Genomic DNA, 22,110 nt, shown 5'->3' with positions numbered 1-22,110 from the left:
GAGGTGATATGGCTGGGTGGCAAGTAGTAATTCCAAAAATTATAGGCTTATAGGTTCATAGATTAGTACTAAGCTAACTGCCCCTGTGGGCCATTTTAAGCCTAGCCAATTACCCATGTGAGAATCAAACCCTGCACCTTGTGTGTGCAAAGCAAATACCTTAACCATTATAACAACCTCTGGTGCATTGCAGCATACATAAGTGCAGTTTTTCGCATCACAGAGTAAAGCATAGTGTGATGAGGACCTTTTTCTGTCTTGCTGCCACTTTTATTGTATTTTTCAGATATACCAGTGAAGGCATTGCTCTGTAAAGGGACCACTTCATGAGTACCTGCTGTCTGCCATACTTAAAATTAATTTAACCTTTCATATAACTTTTCCTCAGTGATTACCGTTGACTATGCTGTGAGTGTGCAAAGTCAAGTAATGCTGGTGTATATCAGATTGTTTTATGGTTTCTCAATGCATACTCACTGCTATCAGAAAGTTACAAATAATAGTCATCATTTACACAGTGTTGAGACCCGCGGTAGTGGTGCTGCGGTAGCGTTGTCGCGTTCGATTCTCAGCTAGAGCATCTTCTTTGTGGAGGCATGCGTGAATGGGTGTGCCTTCGTTGAAGGTTGTGCGTCAGGGCTGGTAACTCAGCACGTAAAAATCCACTTACCAAACATTAGTGGACCGGAGTTCCGCTGTGGCGACCCCTAACCGGGATAAGCTGAAAGACACAACATTTACACAGTGTTGAGGGTTAGTTGACAAAAAAAGAAGTTATGTTCTTACCATAACGTTCCATGTTAGTTGTCTTCTTCTCGCCTTCTTCTTGCTGGATGGGTTCGGAGCCGACCTCGGCTCCGACTTGGCCACTCTAAAAGCTCGAGAGTTGGTTCCACCGGCTCGAGGCTCCCCTTATATCCCATAATGCTAGGCGTGAGTTACCTCAGATCTCGTTTGTAAGCTAGGCCCAGCCTATAATAGTAACAGATAATTAGTAACAAAATCCACCTCTATAAAAAGGGAGAAGAGAAGGGTGACCTACATCCTGATCCAGGAAATATGCACAGCAGGGCATATACCTAAAGTACAGAGGTGGTAGAAAGAGAGGTCACAATCACAACTCCTCTAGGTCTGTCCAGGCCAGGGGGCAGGAGGGTGGGACGCAAGAAGAAGGCGAGAAGAAGACAACTAACATGGAACGTTATGGTAAGAACATAACTTCTTTATGTTAAGTTGTCTATCTCGCCTTCATTCTTGCTGGATGGGACCGTCCCTAGCACCTTGTCCCGGGTGGCCTAACGGAACAGACTCCTGAGAACAGTGGAACCAAAGTTAGCTCTATGCCTAGAAGCTAAATCCAACTTATAATGAGAAATGAAAGTGTGAGGAGAAGCCCAAGTAGCCGCTGCACAAATGGTGTCAATAGGCAGTCTGTCTTGGAAGGCTAAAGAAGTAGCCAAAGCTCTGGTGGAATGGGCCTTAGGTTTATTAGGCAGCTTTTGGTGTCTAATTTCATATACAAGGGAAATCAAAGATGTTAGCCATCTGGATAATGATACCTTTGATACTGAAAGTCCCTTTCTGCCTTCCGCATAGGAGACAAACAGCTGGTCAGATTTTCTGAATTGTTTTGTTCTATCCAAATAGTACCTCAATTGACGATGAACATCCAGGTAGTGTAATTTTTGTTCAGATCTATTGGAATATTCTGGAAAAAAGACAGGGAGGTCAATGCTTTGATTTAGATTTGACGTCGAGACTACCTTGGGCAAAAAGGACGGGTTCGTTCGTAAGGATACCCTGTCCTTATGAAACAAGAGATAAGGAGGTCGACAGCTGAGTGCTTGAAGTTCTGAAACTCTTCTAGCTGAAGTAATAGCTACCAGAAAGAGAGTCTTCCATGATAGCAATTTTAAAGAACAGGAGACTGCAGGTTCGAAAGGGGGAAGAATCAAAGAAGCAAGAACTAAATTTAGGTCTCAAGGAGAAGGAGGATTTCTTATAGGAGGTCTGAGAAGAAAAACTCCTTTCAAAAATGCTTTGCAAAGCTTGTGGGACATTAAGGCAGATTCAGAAATACCCACATGAAAGTTAGAAATAGCTGCCAATTGAACTTTAAGAGTAGACGGAGATGAACCTGCATGGAAGAGTTCAGCTAGAAAATCAAGGACTATTTGGATGGAAGCAGTGAAAGGATCTATGTCCCTTCCTTGAGCCCAATGTGTGAAGCGTTTCCACTTACTCAAATAAATCTTCCGAGTGGAAGATTTATGGGAAGCTATCAAAATATCTCGAACGGAGTGAGATAATTGAGGAAGCCTGGCTAAGGTTGGAACTGGAGGAACCAAGCAGTGAGGTTCAGAGATGGGAGGGAGCGATGAAACTGACCCGACTGATGGATCAAAAGATCTGGAACTAGGTCCAGATGCCACGGTCGCTCCAATAGAAATTGATGTAGAAAGGGGAACCACAGCTGTCGAGGCCAGTAAGGAGCAATGAGGATCAATGAGGCCTTCTGAGCGATAGCTTTCTGTATCACTTGAGAGATTAGTGGGAAGGGAGGAAATGCATACAGAAGTCCCCGGGGCCAAACTTGGACTACAGCGTCTCTGCTGGGTTGGCCTGGTAAAGGGAATAGAGTGAAATATTCTCTGCACTTGCTGTTTTGGGGGGTAGCAAAAAGATCGCAGCAAGGCTGACCCCACTTGAGGAAAATTTCTCTCACAACAGAGTCTTTCAGAGACCACTCGTGAGGCATGAGGATAGCTCTGCTCAACTTGTCCGCAATTTGATTGGACTTCCCGGGGATGTGCGTTGCTATCAGAAACCGCTGAGAAGAAATCGCCCATTGCCACAATCTGAGTGCTTCTCGACACAGGGAGTATGACCTGGTTCCGCCTTGTTTGTTGATGTACCACACTACAGACATATTGTCTGTCTGGATTGCAATCGTTCCCAAGGGAAGAGAGTCTTGAAGGGCTTGCAACGCTAAAAGCACTGCTCTCATCTCCAGAACATTTATGTGCAAGTGGCATTCGTTTGGTTGCCATGTGCCCTGGACTGTCCTGCCCTGATAATGCCCCCCCCACCCGATCAGGGAGGCATCCGTTGTCAGAGTAGCAACCGGAGGGTGGAACAAAGGGTCTTCCCAACAAGAGCTGAGGGAAGACATCCACCACATGAGATGATTTTTGCAGCTGCGTGATCATAATGGTGTGAGACATTGGAAGTTGCTGGTATGACCATTGTGTAAAGAGCATCCATTGAAGGATCCGCATGTGGAATCTGGCTAATGGAAGCAGAGGTATGGCCGCCATAATTCCCAACACTTTCAGAACTAACCTGGCTTTGATTCTGTTGTTGTTGAAAAGGAGTGAGACTAGTTTGTGAATGTCTGTTATTCTCTGATGTGTTAGTCTCGCAGACATGTCTACTGTGTCTAGATTTGCGCCTATGAAAGTAATAGCGACAAGGCGACAAAACAGACTTTTCGCAATTTATTGAAATGCCTAACTTTTGACAAATGCGAAAAGTGTAATCCCTGGCCATCAGAAGGAGATGCTTGGTGGGAGCTGTGAGGAGCCAGTCGTCCAAATATGGAAACACCTGGAATCCTTGTCGTCTCAGGTGAGAAGCTACCACTGCCATGCATTTGGTAAACACCGGGGCAGTGGTGAGACCAAAGGGCAGGGCCCTGAACTGAAAATGACTGGTTCCCAGCCTGAAGCAGAGGAATCTTCTGGAGCGTCTGTTCATTTTTATGTGATAGTACGCATCCTGAAGGTCTATAGAGCACATCCAGTTGCCTTTTCCCAATAGGGGAAGGATGGATTGCAGCGTGACCATCCGAAATCTTGTTTTCTTGACTGATCTGTTCAAGATACTGAGATCCAAAATTGGTCTCCAGTCCCTGTTTTCTTTGGAACTAAAAAGAACCTTGAGTAGATTCGGATCCTATCTGGTCTGCTGGAACTGGCTGAATTGCTCTTTTGCAAGCAGTTTTGAAATTTCCAAAACCGCTAGATCCCTTTGAGCGGTGGAACATCTGGAAGGGTTTTTGATTGGATTGGAATTGAAGAAAGGGGATAGAATAGCCTTGAAATGACGGACTGTACCCATTTGTCTTGAGTCAGGGATAGCCAGGCTTCTGGGTACAGTGACAATCTTCCCCCGACTGCCTCCGAAGATGGGCAGTCAGGCAACACCTCAGGGATGCTGAAAGGGCTTATCAGAGAAGGCTTCCCGATTGCCCTGGTTCTGCGGAGCCCCTGCCTCTAGGGGCGTCTACCATTGTTATTCCGCCTCTGCCTCTGGCGGAAAGGACTTTGTCGTCAGGCGAAGTCCCTTGAGATTGTTCTGGAACCACATTTTCCCACTTTTCTGGCCTTTGGGGTAAGGCCTAGAAGGAGTAGAAAAACGGACTCAGACGGCAGAAAGAGTCTTGCCATCAGTCTCGCACCTAGTCAAGGTTTCTTTCACTTGAGGACCAAAGAGATGATCCATTAAGGGAGTTAGTGAAAGGCGTCTTGAAGGGTCCATAAATTGCATAGCCGCATCCAGGCATGCCTACGTAAGGCCACACCTGTCCCTGCGGCCCTACTCGCTCCATCAGCCGCATAAGAAAGGAGGCGCATGGAGGAGTTGGCTATGGAGTTAAGGGTAGCCAGCTGCGTGTTCATCTTATCTTGAAAACCCGCAGCTGTAGGGTCCTTCAACATGTCACTCGCTTCTTTAATCAAGTCCCTTTGAAGGCGAGTGAAATGGCACAGGTAGTTCAGCGAGCATAGTAAATGTCGCTGGAGAACATCCGCTTCCGTACCTGTCCATGGACCTAGATGCCTTGTTAGGTGGATGGACAGGTACTGAAGGATCAGCTAGTTCCTTCTTAGTGGCAGCAGCTACCACCATAGCATCCACAGAAACTCCTTTTGTCAAGAACTGTTTGTCTGCTGGTGCCGTTATGAATTTGGAGGGTCTCCTGGGAGTGGGGTCCACTGAATCAGGAGCCGTCCATGCCTTTTAGCTACCACCTGCATGAGGGGGTCAAAGGGGAGACACCCAGGAGGTGGAAGGACGAGAGCCAACGCCTCAAGGTACACAGATTCATCCTCCGAAGGGCTGAGGGCTGGCCAATTTCCCCTCTGTTTGAGGATTTCGAGAATGTCTGCAAAGGAGACATCTTCAGAAGGGGCACGGGGAACCCTCGAATCATCTAAATCTGTGTCAGATGTGATGGACTCAGGTGAGTCAATGTGTTTCCTCTTACACTTCCTCTTCCGAGGGGGCTCTTCTGCCAAATCAGGAGAGGCCTCGGAAGAGGATGAAATCCCCACAGGGGGTTCCTGAGGAGCTGGCTCTCTGCGGTCCGGGATGAGGGAGTGAGTCGACTTGACCTGAGGCACCGTAGAGGGAGGGGCGGAGCCGACTGTGGAGTAGAGCCAGGCTCTAACACACTCCGCATGACCTCGAACGCACCCCTGTCAGGCAAAGCCAGAGGTCCCCGCTCCGAGATGCTGAGGACCTCCCTCGGCACCGACAGTGATGGCTCCGAGGCCGATGTCGGAGCCGAACTCACCAGCGCCGAAGCTCCGAGAGGAAGAGCGGGGTCAGACAAGGGTCCGATGCCACTCATCCCCTCGGAGCCGGCGAAGTCCGGCGCCGAGAATCCTCGAAGAAGAAATCGGGCGCAGACGGAGCCGATGACACCTGTATCGGCTCAGGCGCTGCCACAGTCTCGGTTCAGCGCCCGGCTCCGAGCTCAACGGAGTCGGAGGAGGAATATATTGATGGACAGGGGCAGGCATCGACTGATGAGTCGGGCTCTGAAGCATTTGGGCCAGTGCCTCGGACTTAAGAAGTCGACTCACCACCCTCTGGAGGTCATGATCTGACAGCCTCGATGACCTAGAGGAGTGAGATTTATGGCTCCGTTCAGACAGCAGAGGAGATGCTGGAGCCGAATGAACGGAGCCAAGGGATGGTGACCTGGATCTCTTCCTAGATGTCGGCTCCGAAGGTCTAGTCGGAGCCGACAAGGGAATTTCTACTACCTCGGCTCCAGCCGGAGCAGAGGGAACCACAGAAGCTGCAGACTCATCGGCTCCAGCCGGAGCCGATGCAGACATAGGTTTTGTAGCTTTAGGTCTCGGCTCAGTAGCTGGAGCCGAGGACCTAGAAACCTTAGAGGGCTTCCCAGAAGCAGAAAGGGAATCCTCAGGCTTAAGAAGACCCGTGGGATCAACTTTTTTTTTCTTTCCTGCAGGACCCTGGGGCTGAAGCCGTGGCATACAGCACAGGAGTCCTGCAGGTGCAAAGGCCCCAGGCAGTAGACACAAGAAGTGTGACCGTCTGTCAGAGACATTTTCTGACAGCACGCATCACACTTCTTGAAGCCTGAGACCTTTGTGTCTTTAGACATCCTAGACAAAAAGTGTAATCACACACTCTCAAACAGACACACTGATTACACTAATTTTACTTCTAAAACTCAAAAATAAACAAATAACTAAAGTTTAATTAAGAGTAACACACACACACCACTAGGGGATGGGGAAAGGCCAGAAGGCCCGAGAGAGAACTTTAAAAGTTCTTGTGGGAAAAAAATGGGATTTTTCGGAAAACAGGGGTAGAAATCCACTACACTAAGGGAAATATATTTAAACTTAAAATTATAGGGTTTTAAGTATGCTAATTTCACAAAAAATACTCTTACCAACAAGCCGGTAGAAAAACCAACACCTCGATGCTGTAGCGGCAAACGAGATCTGAGGTAACTCACGCCTAGCATTATGGGATATAAGGGGAGCCTCGAGCCGGTGGAACCAACTCTCGAGCTTTTAGAGTGGCCGAGTCGGAGCCGAGGTCGGCTCCGAACCCATCCAGCAAGAATGAAGGCGAGATAGACAACTTAACATTGCTAGTTTTACTGGCAGGATTCAAAGAAAGATGTAATAACACATGCATTGTGTTATTGTTAAACTTCCCCCTGCACTGATCTTACTATTGTATGATGAGTTAACTGTACACACAGACTTCAACATGTAGAAACATTTTTATTTTTTTTTTCAATGTATTATCACTGCACTCCAGATGTAGTGAAAAGTTGTGCATGGACATCCCTGTCATAAAATTGACTGCTGGGTGAGTACTACATTGTATTGTTTCAGATGAGGTCTGTAATGTGACTTAAATATCTAAGGTGCCACATATAATGTCTCCAAAGGAGAGTGCGGGTGATGGTCCCAAGGACCATGAGCAAGTGCTGGCATGAGAGATGAGGCATAGCCGACTAGATGTAGGGGCACCTGTAGACTTTGATCTGGCAGTCCTGTGTGACTTAGACCTTGACCAAGAGATTCTAGCATGTGTTCTGGAAGACTTACAAGGCCTCTCTGCCTGCCTTCTTTTTGGTCATGCTTAATCAAAGCAGTACTTTCTTTGGAAATGCATAGGGTGCTGCCTTCTCATCTGCCATGTGTGCCAATGGTACCCCGTCCAAATCCAGCTGTGTTTCTAATGTGACTCTGGTAAGTCTTTACCAGTGCGCTTATTGAGGCAGATATACATGTTGCTTGTGTGTATGTCACTATTTTGTGCATTGGTATCATCATGCCATTGTCACTGACATCACATGTCCTTTGTACAGGTGTAATTCTTTATGTATGCCCTGTAATACTCTATCTCTACCTGACACACTCTGGCAGTGGCCTGTACCAGAACTATGCCATTGCACATCTAGTGCTGCACAGCCAAGACCTCACATGTCTCAGGAGTTTAATGTGAATTCACCTGGCATACCTCTGAACTGGTGTTATAGTGAGAACTGCTACCTCTGAAATGGTAGTCTCTTCATCAAAGTGTTCAGGCTGTTCAAAAAAAAGTGGTGTTGATCTATGTTGTGACCCATCCTCCCCATGGTATAATATCACTTCCTCACTTATCTGATTGCATGAGCCTGCATATGAATTATCCAACTGTTGAAAGTTGGATGGTCTAGCTAGTACACTTTGCATTTGTGAGGCACTGCCTTCAGACTGTGTCATGACTATCAGAGTTTCTGTAAGTAGGAATCAAGCTTTACTATGAGCATTTTGTTAGGCCAATTCTGAGTATATTAATTCCTTCCGTACTTTAAAGTATACATTACTGTACTTGAGAGAATACAACACATTTTTTCAGTAGGAGAATTTCAGAACCCAAATGACTTGCTCTTTGCGTTGTTTCTTACAGGCCTTTTAGAAAGAGTATGGCTGCAAAGTGAAGCAGAAGTTAGAACAGAACCAAAAAGCATTTGGTTCTCCAATTCAGTTCCTACATGTTTCTGGAAGTTATACTTTCTTCCCACTTCTCAAAGACATACTACAGTTTAATTAGTGTTGGCTGTCTGTATGCGTTTGTTGTGCGACAGTGAATGAGTGTATACATTTTGTAAGGAGTTGGTACCTCATTTAGAATTAGTTCCTACTTCCTGTACACATTGAATGCCTGAATAGGCTGTGGTACCCCTACAGCTCTGAAATGGATTAATCAAGTAATCAGAGAACACGAGTGAGTAAAAAAACAAATTTGACATTGAATGTCTTCCAGAATCCTTTACAGCTTTCTACCTTGCATCTGAAAAAAATATACCTACAGTGACTAATAGAATCCAAAGACTCATGCCAAAGATACATATTGGTAAAACAAATGGTTTGTTAATCAGCTGATTCTCAGAATATGGCAAAAATATCTTAAGATATGAAAGACAGCATTATTTTACATGAATTTAAGTGCAGACTGAATGATTCCGCCAGACAGAAATAGGTTTCTCAGCAGTATTAGGGGACATAGATTTAGTGATGCCCATTTGTCTGAAATCCACACACTAATATTACTATATTAGTAAGTAATCACTACTGGGGAATGAATCGATTTTTTATGATGGTCAGAAGAACATTGAGTGAATGAAGACAGTATTTAATTTTTATGTGTTAAGAATAAGGCTATGGTTTAGATAAAAAATGTCTCTGTAAAAAACACTAGGTAGTATATATGCAAAGCAAATCATCATTTGGTTTTATCAGTGACATTACATCAAGCTGGGTGTTTAAATATGCAACAAGGAAATATATTTGCAGCATCAATGATGCGTATTGGCTTATTGACGATGGCTGATGTTTTAAGGTAGTTTCCTGATTGCGTGTTGTTGGTACTTGTCACAGTCAGTCCAGCTATCTGGAATTCTGGAATTTTGTAAATAATTGCATGCTATTTGAAAACATTAATATGATTTATATAGAAGTGTCACAGAAGGAGATACTGCCAGCCCAGGTATCTGGAATTGTGTAAATAGTTGTATGTCACTTGTGAATAACAGCAGGATGCAATTGCTTATGTTACCACTTTATTAGAACTGTATGTCATATTGCATAGACATGTATGCTGAAGAGATATTTTTATCCACTTTCGTAATTGTTTAGATGTATGTATTTTAACAGAAGATTAGCTTGCAAAATTTAAGAATAGTTGAGATTGAAGTACTTTATTGATGGGCCATAAACAAGAGAAGTTATCTTTCAGTTTCTGTCAACAGGAGACAGGATGTCTATACTAGGGGACTTTCTGTGTTATTTTGTAAGTATTTTATTGTTTTATGTCTTCTAGCAGTTACAAACATCTGAAGGCTATGTATTTTCACAGAGAGATGTTAAATGCTACCAGCTGCAGTGGGGGTTTAGCATGAAAATTGAAGTCAGGAGACAAAAAGTGATGTCATGCAAGTATCCCAGCAGTAATATTTGACATTAATTTAAGAACTCGTTGAGAGAGTGATAGTGCATTTTGTATTTGACCTGGAAATATCCACTCACCACTTCTGCCTGCTTGTTGTTCTGTAAGTAGGTAGTGATTGTTTTAGATTCAGGTAGGAGTATAGCTTAGACGTTTTCTTTATTTGAGACTGTTGTGCACACAGTGAACATTCAGAGTTTCATATCACAATTGTTTTATTTTGTTTTTGTTAGCTTAGTTAGTCACGGAGAGCAGGCAAGCAAGTCAGCAAGGATTATGGCAAGCTGACAAGGAGTCCATTGGCTGAGATGTGCCAGGCTAAAGGACTGGTGCATGCCAACCTGACTAAAGCAGAAATGATTACAGCTTTAGTCACAGCTGCATCATAGAACAGCAACCAGGAGGAAAATCAGACTGGCCTTGGGAATGTACAACTCTCAGAAAATGGATAATTCAGCCTTTCCACAGAGAACTTAAAAATCCATCTGGAGTTAAAGAGACTTTAACTGGAGGCCAAACATTTGGAAATAGAATCAGAGAGACTGAGATGCCTGGAGGCCAAAAAGAATATGAAGCTGAGATGTCTGGAGACAGAGAAAAATGAGAAACTGATGTCTGGAAGCTGAGTAGAATGAGAGGCAGAGGCAACATGAGAAGGAGATGCTGACTCTTCACTAGGGTCATGGAGGTAATGCGGAAGGGAATAACCAAACCCCAGAAGCAACAAAGGTCAGTAAATTTCTTCCACAATTTACAGAGGGGGATAATTTTGATAGTTTCATTCATATGTTTTAAAGGGTATGTAAACAATATAATGTTGACCAAGGGCTCTGGGTACGGGGTCCCTGACCCCCTTACACCATGGTAGAGCTGTAACTGCTATTTCTAAATTGTCTGATACTGATTGCTTAAATTATAATACTGTAAAAAACTGTCTGTTAGAATGCTTTGAGTTAACACCTGAAGCTTATAGGAAAAGTTTTTGTGAGCATAGATGCAAGGCAGATGAAAGTGTGTCTGAATATATTGCTGAACTAAACACTTATTTTCATAGGAGGGTGAGTGGATATCAGGTCACCACTTCTGAAGGGCTGACAGACCTTTTGGTGAGGGAACAAGCCCTTAGCACTTTGCCTAAGGAGATGAGAGTTTGGTTAGCGGATAGAGAATGTAACACAGCAGATGAGTTGGGGGAAAAAGGGAGACCTATACCTAGCAAGCATAGCATCACTGTACAGGAAAGGGATACCCAGTGCTGTTCATGGGCCTAAGGGAACCTATGGTGGGCAGCCTACACCACCTCAACAGAGTCTGCCAGTAGCAGGGGAAGCCACTAGTCCAGGTACACATCCAGGACCAAGGGTTAGATGCTTTAAATGCAACCAGTGGGGGCATGTAGCATATAGATGTCCACAGAGGTAACGTGGGGAACAAAAGGGAGAGCCAGTAAGTGGGATTGACAGAATGCCAGAAGTAAGTTGTCGCGAGACAACAAGGGTACCAAACTACCACATGAGGTTATATCCTATCTTAGTAAATGGGAAAGAGGCCATTGCTAAGAAAAATACAGCCTCTGACCTAACCATTGTGTAGCCCTGCAATGGTTAAAGAGGAGCACCACTTGCTTGGGCAGTCTACTCCAGTCAGAACTTTAGGAGAGACTGCATTCCAAATACCTGTGGCTAGGGTTCACCTTGATTGGGAGGGTGCTAAAGGAAGCCAGCAAGTAGGTGTGTTTAAGGATATCCCAGCAGATGTCTTGATAGGGAATAATTTTGATAATGCAATACCTTGTGTGCATGCAGTTACACACAATCAGGCTTGAAGACAAGCATGTGGGTCTGGCAGCCTGGGGGAGACCCAGACAGATGACATACTTGCAGCCAGGACTGGTGAGGTGATTACTTCAGGAAGGGAGCTACCTCGTAGCAGTGAGACTGAAAGTGAACCACAGCTGCTTGTAGGTACTGATGTTTCATTGCTTATTAAAAGAATGTTTAAAACTACAAATTTAAAACTTATTCTAACACGTGGTGCTGTATTATACAAGAAATATAATTCAATACAATCAGGAAAGTGAATTAAAGAATAAATACATGTATGCATGGCCCTAAAAATGTGTGCAAGGAGTCTGTTTTGAAAACAGCCCAAAGGTAAATTTAATTCTCCACCAACCAGATGCATTTCTATGAATGTGGGTTTTCATGCCATTTCAATGAATGTGAGTTTTGCCATTTCAATGAATGTAAGTTTCAAGGACAGAGAAGTTTACTGCTCGTGCTAAGTCTGTTTTCATTGTGAGACTGTAATGTTTGTTTAGCAAATGGCTATCTGTGTTTATGCTACTTTATTTCAATATCTGTAATCACTGTAGAGGCAAATAGGAAGTACAGTTTTGTACCTACCATAAATGTAGATGTTAGAGTGCTAATACAGCTGCAGTCGACCGAGGACCCGTCTGACGGCAGGAGAACCCATCTGTTATGACTGCAGCTGTATGCACGATGAACATCAGTATGCATGGTAACTAGTGAGATAACCAAATAATGTAACACTGGAATGGCTGAGGAGGGGGCTGCTGCTGGGGGTTCCTCTGGGGTGGTGGTCTATTACCCTTCCTAGGACTCTACTTGACCATGATCTGGCTCTGGTATTTCAAGTAGAAAATACATATGCAAAGGTAGCTGCAGTTTAACTACATTACAAGGTATCTTTTTCTTCCTAAGCATTTAAATAATTTAAGGAAATGACTGGAGTGGCTTTCTTGGGGAATGACCCAGTGGGTGTGGCTCAAATAGGGGTGTGTCATGTGTGGTGTGGGTGGGGCTTAAGGGGCGCCGGAGCACTACTTCGCCTAGGGTGCCATTTTGGCTAAGGCCGGCCCTGCTGCATAGATATCGAATCAGGTATCAGGGGCTGGGAAAGCACCTCACTAAATTTCAGAGAACTGACTACCTGCTTAGCGGTAGCATGGTCGGAAGGCTTAGCCTCGTGTGGTCTGTCTCTATGTTTATCTCTACGTTTTTTCAAAATGTCCACAGATTGATGGCTGACTGACGCCATATCGGAATGCGAAGACGGAACACAAAAGTAACTGTCTACAAAAAGAGCTCTATGGCGAATGGTTCTCGCATTAAAGAGGGCACAGAACCGGCAATGGGGGGACATCGTGGTCTACGCCTAAACAAGTGAAGCAGTAAAAATAGAAGTCTCGGTGTGGGATCTGCTTTCCACAGATGAGAAGATTGTTAAAATTTTTCGGACATTGGTTAGTGCAAGAAAAAAGGATCCCCAATGGAGTACTTAGTTTTAGACGCTTTCAACTGAAATTCAACTTCTGGTAGCGACCGACTGGCACTCGTGTGAAAGTACAGTTTTGTACCTACCATAAATGTAGATGTTCGAAGATCCACATTGCTGCAGTGATAACCTGTGGGTAGTCCGCTGTCCTCGGTCGGCCCGAATACCAAAGTGTTAGGCTGGCGTCGGTCATGGTCGCTCAGATCTGACGTCAGTACGCCGTGGTACTAAAGCGCATGACCGACGCCATATCCTCAGTCTTTCTTGCCCCAGATGTCAGAAAGCCTTAAAAAGAAAGGCAATAGCCAAAAAATGGAAAAACACCCAATCACCCATGTAGAAACAATATTTACACCACAAACCACACAACCACCCCAAACTACAGAGGGGAAGGAGGGAGGGATTGGACTGCAGCAATGTGGATCTTCGAACATCTACATTTATGGTAGGTACAAAACTGTACTATGTTCTTCATCTCACATTGCTGCAGTCATAACCTGTGGGTAGAATCCCAAAGCAAAGGTAAAGGGAGGTTGGCAAAATCATAAAGCATTGGGAGCTGCTAACATGCCCTGTAAAACTGCAGTGGCAAACCCAGCCCTAGATTTGGAATAAAGAGGAAGATGGTAATGTTTAGAAAAAGTGTGCACTGAACTCCAAGTAGCTGCCTCCAAAATATCTTTAGTAGCTACTTCCCTTAAAAAAGCAGTAGAAGTGGCAGTCGCCCTAGTGGAATGAGGTCTGATTCCAGCCGGAACCTCCTTACCATGATGAGAATAACAAAAAGCAATACAATGGCCAATCCACTTAGAAATAGTTTGTTTTGAAACAGGTTTCCCCTGAGAACCCAAAGCAAAAGAAATAAACAACTGCTGAGACTGCCTGAACCCTTTGGTTCTGCTCAAATAATAACGCAACTGCCTGTGAATATCCAAAGAGTGCAAAATCTTTTCCCCTTTATTTTGGGGATCAGCATAAAATGTAGGCAAATGAATAGATTGGTTTAATGCCACATTAGAAACAACCTTAGGCATAAAAGTAGGGTTAGTACGCAGGGAGACCCTATCCTTATGAAATATCAAGAAGGGTTCAACTGCCATTAGAGCCTGGAATTCAGATACCCTTCTAGCAGACGTAATGGCCAACAAAAAAGCAGTCTTCCAAGACAAAAACTTCAACTCCGTAGTAGCTGCAGGTTCAAAAGGAGGTAAAGTGAGCTTTTCCAACACAAAATTGAGATCCCAGGAAGGAGTAGGAGCTCTACGTGGGTCTTATGTTTTTTGCCCCTCTAAGAAATTGCTTAAACAAAGGGTGAGAGAATAAAGGTGGGTCACAGTCATAGTGTGCAGAAATGGCTGCAGCATGAACGTTTACCGAGGAGAAAGACAAACCCTTGTCTAATAATTCTGTAAGATACTGAAGTGAAACACTCAAATTAGGCACAGAGACATCAAAGCTCTTTGTTTTGCTCCAAAGAAAAAATCTCCTCCATTTATCAGCATAAACTTTCCTGGTACTAGGCCGTCTGGCCTCCAAAATTACATTCAAAACTTGTTGAGGAAGCTGCGACCCCCCAGGGTCTAAAACAGAATATGCCAAGCAGTCAGATGCAGGGACTGAATCCTGACATTGTGGAAATGATTGCTTGCCTGGGACAAAAGGTGTGGAACTGATGGTAAAGGCCAAGGAGGCTCCCTTACTAAACTCCTCATCAGAGGGTACCAGTGCTGACGTGGCCAATCTGGAGCTATTAGAATCATGCAAGGCTTGTCCTGTCTGACCTTCAAGAGCACCTTGGGAAGAAGAGGCAGAGGAGGAAAGGCATAGACGTGAAGGTTGTTCCAACTGAATGATAGAGCATCCACTTTCCAAGCTTTTGGGTGAAACAGCTTTGTGCAAAACTTTGGCAGTTGGAAATTTAGTGGAGAAGCGAACAGATCTATGTCTGGAGTTCCCCAAGCCACCGTCAACTGTTGAAATACATGAGGATCCAATTTCCACTCGTGGGGATCCACCATCTGTCTGCTCAAAACATCTGCTAAGGAGTTCTGTGCTCCCGGCAGAAACCTTGCCTGAAGAGTGAGGTGCAAACTGAGAGCAGTCTCCCACAAAATCATAGCTTGTCTGCAAAGAGGGTACGAATGGGTTCCCCCTTGCTTGTTGATGTACCACATGACTGTTGTGTTGTCTGTTTGAATCAACACCTGTCCTGGTTGAAGGAGATCCTTGAAGGCCATCAGGGCAAATTGGACTGCTAACATCTCCTTCATGTTGATATGCAAATGTTGTAGTCTGGGAGGCCACGTGTCTTGAACCCATTTCCCATTGAAGTGTGCTCCCCAAGCCATGTCCGAGGCATCTGTCGTTAAGATCTGACTCGCCTCTGGTCGGGTCACAGAGAGTCCCTTGTTTAGGTGACATTCCTGAGCCCACCACAAGAATTCCTTTGGATGCAAGGTATTATCTGAATGACAGTGTCCAAATCGTGGCAGTGTTGAGTCCATACGCTTTTGAGATACCATTGTAGCTTCCTCATATGCAGTTTGGCATTGGGAAGCACCAGAATACAAGATGCCATGAACCCCAAGGCCTGAAGGACTGTCCTTGCAGTCAGCCTGGACCGTAGAGATAATTGTTGGAAGTAAAGGGCAGGATTTCTTTGTTTGTCCGGGGTCAAAAACGCCATCTGAGAGGCTGTGTTCAGTCTCACACCCAGAAAGCACATGTCCTGAGAGGGTACTAGACTGGACTTTGTTTCGTTCACAGAATACCCTAGGCACCTTAACACTGTCATAACATACTGAAGATGGTGAAGTAACTCGACTTTGTCTTGAGCAAGAATCAGGCAATCGTCCAAATAAGGATAAATTTGAATTCCCCTTAGTCTTAAGAAGGCTATCACCGGAGCCAGGACTTTTGTGAACACCCTGGGCGCAGTAGATAAGCCAAAGGGCAATGCAGAGAACTGATAATGAAAAGTGCCAGCCCGAAAACACAAGAACCTCCTGCAGTTGGGCCTGATAGGAATGTGAAGATAAGCCTCTTTGAGATCCAGAGTTACCATCCAGTGATCTTTGCCTAGCAGAGGCAAAAGCTGTTGCAAAGTTAACATCTTGAATTTGGGAATGTCCAGGTATGTGTTGAGAATAGATAAGTCCAGAATTGGCCTCCAAGTGTTTCCTTTCTTTGGTACCAAAAACAGGCGTGAATAAAATCCTAGGCCCACTTCTGACGGAGGGACCCCCTGGGTAGCCCCCATTTTTAAAAGCAAAGAAATCTGTTTGTGAGCCTCCAACCTTTGCTGAGGAGGAACGTCTGGCATGCCTTTGAAAGGAGGCAAGGTGTGGAAATAAAACTTGTAGCCTCGGTCTATAATGTCCAACACCCATTTGTCCTGGGTGACTAAAAGCCAATTTTGCCAGAAAAGTGCCAACTTTCCTCCCAGAGGAGCTGCCAGACAGGAGGGATCTGGCAGCTGAAGATACAGGTCATTGGGTCTGTTTACGAAAAGGCTGACCCCTGCCTTCACCTGAAGATTGTGCAGGGGAACTCCACGTCCTAGGCCTGAAAGAACCCTGAGCATGAGCCCTGCCCCTACCACGTCTAGATCTGCCCCTAGACTGTAAATCAGAAGAAGGATAAGCCCATCCCTTAGTAGGCCAATTTCTGCTAAACTTAGGGGGCTGCACCTGTAAAAAATCCTTAACTGTCTGCATAGACTTAGCTTTGTCTTCCATTTTTTTCAAAACTAACTCCACAGGAGAGCCAAACAGAACTTCAGATTGAAGGGGAGCATCCAAAATTCGAGCTTTTACATGCTCTGACAAGTTCTGATCCTTAAGCCAGGCGTGCCTACGAATAACTGATCCAGTGGCAGCCACCCTGGAAGAAGCCTGAAGAGCATCAAAACCACACTGCAAAGAATGCTTACCCACCTGATCAGAGGCATGAACTAAATCCTGCAATTCCTTACACTCTATGCCCTCTGCCAAAGCATCTACCTTAGATTTTAACTGACTTAGGAGAAAATTCTGGTACTTCAGCATATGAAACTGGCAATTCAAAGCCCTCATTGCTAGAGTGGAAGAGGTATACACTTTTTACCCCACCTATCCAAAGCTCTAGAATCTTTATCCATAGGAACTGGATTCTTTACAACAGAAGCCCTGACACCCTTAGGTCCCTGGCTAATAGTTTCCGGATCAGCTCTTGGGCTCTTATACAAATATTTATGAGCCTCTGGCACTCTGTAATACCTGTCTGGCTTGACCGGGGAGGAGGGAAAGAAACAGGATTAAGGGGAGCTTCAGAGAAAACAACCTGAACAACAACCAAAACAGGGGTATAGCCAAGGGCTATGCTGTGGTAAAACAAAAATTCCCTAAGTCTCTTTCGAGAATCTGAGAAATCCTGACCTTCCCACTTAAAATGCTCCCTCATGGAATGCAGGGTTTCAGAAAAAGAAAAATCCTCTGGAGGGGAAGCAGAAGGACTAGAATTCTCTGCATCTGAATCAGAATAAGGAGGAAAATCCTGAATGTCTTCAGCCGAAGACTCCGAGTAATCTGAGGAATGCTCCAATCCTTCCACCTCTGGCTCCACCCTAGGCCTCTTATCTGGAGGGGGCATAGAACCCCTGATTAAGGAAATCAAATCCTCTGCCATTTTCAGCATATGCTTTTTAGGCACAGAACCTGCAGAACTAGGGCTGACGCCAGAGGAAGACAAACTAGGCCTGACCTTGGAAGGTGCCTTAGAGACAGAAGTAGAAGGCCTAACCACCTTATGCAAAGAAGGGACTACAGAGACCTGAGAGGCCCCCTCAGCCTGACCCGACTCCTGAGAGGTCACATCCTGCAAAATTAAAGGCTCCCCCTGAGACTCAGCTGAAACCTCGGCTGGATCCACAGATTCCACCGTAGTTTCTAAAGAACCGGCGTCCGTAACGGACGACTCATCCTGCTTGGGCTTTAACGATTTTTCCTTACGCTTCTTAGCGGTAGCGGGCGTCGGAGGGTCCAACGGCATATTGTAGTTACACCGCTTACCGAAGACAAGCCTAGCACAATCTAACCTGCGTTTAATGGTGCGCTTATTAAATCTAGCACAAAAGCGACACCCGACTACATCGTGCTCAGGCCCCAAGCAAGGAATACAGAGAGAGTGGTAATCCCTATGAGGTATCTGTTTCCCACAAGAAATACAATTATTCACTTTTTCCGACATCCGTATTTAACTGAGGCAAGAAAAGACAAAAATATTCCCCAACGGGGTACTTAGCCCAACTTGGTCTTCGGTCTGAAACTCAGAATACGAAAATTTCAGGACGCCGAACGGCACTTGCAAACGCTGCTTCTGCTTCGGACCATGCGGCAAGAAAGACTGAGGATATGGCATCGGTCATGTGCTTTAGTACCACGGCGTACTGACGTCAGATCTGAGCGACCATGACCGACGCCAGCCTAACACTTTGGTATTCGGGCCGACCGAGGACAGCGGACTACCCACAGGTTATGACTGCAGCAATGTGAGATGAAGAACATCTGCTTCTGCTACAGGCCCCACAGCAAGAAAGACTGATGTAATGACGTCGGCTGCCTTGCTTTATAGCACTGAAGACCTGACGTCAGACTACAGGCGACAGCAGCCGATGCAAAAAAACATCGACTCTGGTATTTGGGCCGGTCGAGGGTGACAACAGCAGGGATAACCACAGGTGATGACTGCAATAGTGAAACACTAAGGACATCCACAGTGATCTTTGAAGTATCCTTCTGAATCCAGGAATGACGAAAAACAACATCTCTTTACTAGAGCTGCCCACAACAGTTGTCTGTTTTGAAAATATATTTGAGGTGCTCCCCACAAAGGAATCAATTCCTGTAAGATTCCCCTTGTTCAATTTCCATTAAGGAGGGTCTGCCCTGGTCCTGCTCAGCTGATCTTCCACTACATTTTGCTCTGATGGAATATCAGAAGCTTGAAGAGTTGCACTATGTTTTAGAGCAACCTTCCAAGCCACCACAGCCAGCATGCACAGACAGCAAGACCTGGTGTCCCCATTTTATACACCATATCACTGTGGTGTTGTCTAAAAAGCTGTACAGGTCTCAGGGCCACAGATGGAGAGATTCTATGTCATGGATCACATTTAACATCTCTGTTTGGTTTGGCCTGTCTTTTTTTCTAAAGGCCATGCATTTTACCCCAATGAAACTGCACCCATACCAAGCAAAATCAGGAGTGTCTGCTGTCACAGACTGAGCCGGGGTTGGAAGAATGGAAGACCTGGATTCAAAGCAATCTGTCTTCAACACAGCATTTGTTTTCTTAAAACCCAAAATTGGAATCCGAAATTCCAAAAGGTGAGAATGTTGGGTCCAATTTTTTTTAATATACAAATTACTACTTGTATGACCCCCAATGGAAAGCTCATGAAGAACCAGAGGAAGAAATTCAATCTGGTTCAGGGGATGAGTTGGGATTCCCCAAAAAGGAGGCATGTCTATCCAGCATCATTTGTAACCCTCCTGAACTATTCTCAGAACAAGACCTTTCAAGCAACAAGTGCAACAAACCTGGACAAAGCCAAAAATAGAGGAACAAAGGCCCAAATCCACGAAAAATTTGAAATAGTACTCAATGTTGCTAGAATAACATTTTTCATTACCATACATTTTCTGAAGAATATGAAGTCAAACTCAAAATGTACGTCATTATTTGGGGAATTCAGTCTTCAATAATTTGCCAGAAAACCACAAATTTTACGATAAACAGACCAAAAATATGAGGCAAAACTCTGGATAGTTAAGAAGTATGCTCAGAACCCATTTGATTCAAATAATCTGCCGCCAAAGAGGAAGACTGACAGCCAGTTTCTGAAACAGATTCAAATGGTTAAAGGAGGGATGTGAGGGGGAAAATGCAGGCATAATCATTCTGAGGTACAGGCCTGTCCCTTTGCTTTTTGTTGAACACTCCTGCCACTTCCTTTTAGATCCCCATTTGCTGGGATTGTTTTTTTTTTGTTTTTTTTTTTTTTTTAAGTTTTAGGAAGAGTAAGAAAAGGGGGCTAAAAAGAGAACTCACTGATCAAAATGTTTGAGTACCTGAGTAGCAGAAGGACCAAACAAAACCTCCTTATCCAAAGAAGAAATTATGTACCCAGGCAAAAAGTCTCATCACAGTCATCAGTAGCTGTAGCCCTGGACAGAGTCAGTACAATCATTACACTTTAAAGAGGACCTACCTTCTGAGGATAATGTGGCAGAAAAGTTCCTCAAAAACGGTCTACAAATTAATTAGCAAGTACTTCAAACCTACGAGCCTTGTAGTTCAGGATTTTGAAAACTAGAATTAAAGACAATAACATTCTCTTTCCAAGCCTGTCAAAGCCTTTGCCATCCTTGTCCAAAGGGGAATGACTAGCATTGACAAGAACCTCGCTAGCAGCTGGAGAATAAATAGAATAGTTGCCAAGTCAGACCTGAAGTGAGAAAACAAATACTTTTTAGACTGATGAACTTTATAAAAATTATCGTTTTAGGGACTGAAGACTGACCATCAGGACTACTGCAGGCTGAAACTAAAACATCCTCCAAAACTGGCATAACAGGAGGAATAGGTGCAGTATATGGTATATCCACTTGTAACGCAGTATCACCATAAGGATGGTGGGGGTATTCATTTATGCCCCGAATGAAAAATTCTATTTCTTTGGGAACAATTTCAGAAAAAGTAAACTCTATAGGAGAAACTGTGGAAACACCACCTCAAAACCAGTCAAGGTACTTATGCGGAAGATACAGAAGAAGCCCAGTCACCCTCAGAATCCACTGATAAAATGTTGCCACAATTTATGGAATTAAGAAATAATGTTTGCATTTTCCTGCAGTTCCAGAGGATGCAAAACCTGCATTAAAACCCGAAGCTATTCAAGCTACAGAAGTATTTGTCATGGAGGTATGCTAAACATATCAATTTACCTTGTAGCCAGTGATAACTTATTGAATACAGACTGTAAACATTGTACACCTAGAAAAACTCAGTTATTCTTTTCATAGAAAGCATCTCGGAATTTAACACTGAGAGATCACCTTTAGAACAGCAGAAAGAGATGTAGTATTCAATAAGCGGTCTGACATAGGTGGTCAATAATTTTACCAAAAAAGCCATAGATCTGGTGCTACTTTTAACAGTAATCCCATAGCACGCATAGCCTTTGTTTTAACAATATAAGCACTATTCTAAAGTTTTGAGTTGACATACACTTCCACATCCTCTCTCCTCTGGAAGCTACAGGCAATCTGTCACATTTTCACTTTGAATCCAACCTCAGGAAGAGAGGACTGCTTTTCCAGGCTTCATTCATTAACAAGGAATGGAATTTGCATAGGTGAGACAAACAGATGTCTCTATGACCAAATGTGGAGTAAACTTTTATACCAACCCTATCCAAGGCTTCAGGCTGCTCTGCTGACAACAATGTTGCAAAGTGCTATGGTCATCCTATGCTGAACTGAGGAAGTCACAAGACTTGGCTAAAGGATTCAGTCCATTCAGCTTTTGGCTTCAAGAGAGCACATGAGCATTTTGTGTCTCATTCGCTGACTAGAAAGGAATCTATCTTAAGTTAAAACATTACAACAGAGAAGCAACCAAGCATTTGATGCTTCAAATGAAGGATGATCCCACCTTAAAAAATTGACCACAAATGGTTACTAGTTCCTGTGGACTTCAGGGCAAAGTATTATTTTCAGGAAAACCTGTTAAAGGAAAGCTTTGCAGAAAAATGTCACAAAACAAACAGGGAAGAACCAGATCCAGTCTACTACAATTAGGAATTGTAGACATTTGGTACTTTTAAGTAAATCAGAAAAAAAGAATTGTGCAGTCACAGATTTACTGCATTATTTTGCATTAATACACATATACAAACAGGTGTCTCATCTGAATTTTTTTAATATATATACTATTCTTGAGAGATTGTGACAAGTATTCAGCAGTAATTTGCCCAACACACACCACCAGAAAGGATCACTG

The 22,110-nt window shown here is 44.2% G+C and overlaps 1 protein-coding gene across 1 annotated transcript in view; it reads right to left on the bottom strand.

The window, feature by feature from the left end:
- Positions 1-22,110, bottom strand: part of ACTL6A (actin like 6A) — a gene marked incomplete in the record, with an annotated part of 1,351,363 nt that overhangs the window by 797,541 nt on the left and 531,712 nt on the right.

The sequence above is a fragment of the Protopterus annectens genome, chromosome 4.part1 (assembly GCF_019279795.1).
Source record: "Protopterus annectens isolate FY-2018-M chromosome 4.part1, PAN1.0, whole genome shotgun sequence".
Lineage (NCBI taxonomy): Eukaryota > Metazoa > Chordata > Ceratodontiformes > Protopteridae > Protopterus > Protopterus annectens.
Note: the sequence above shows the minus strand (reverse complement) of the source record. Positions and strands in the feature narration are given on the sequence as shown.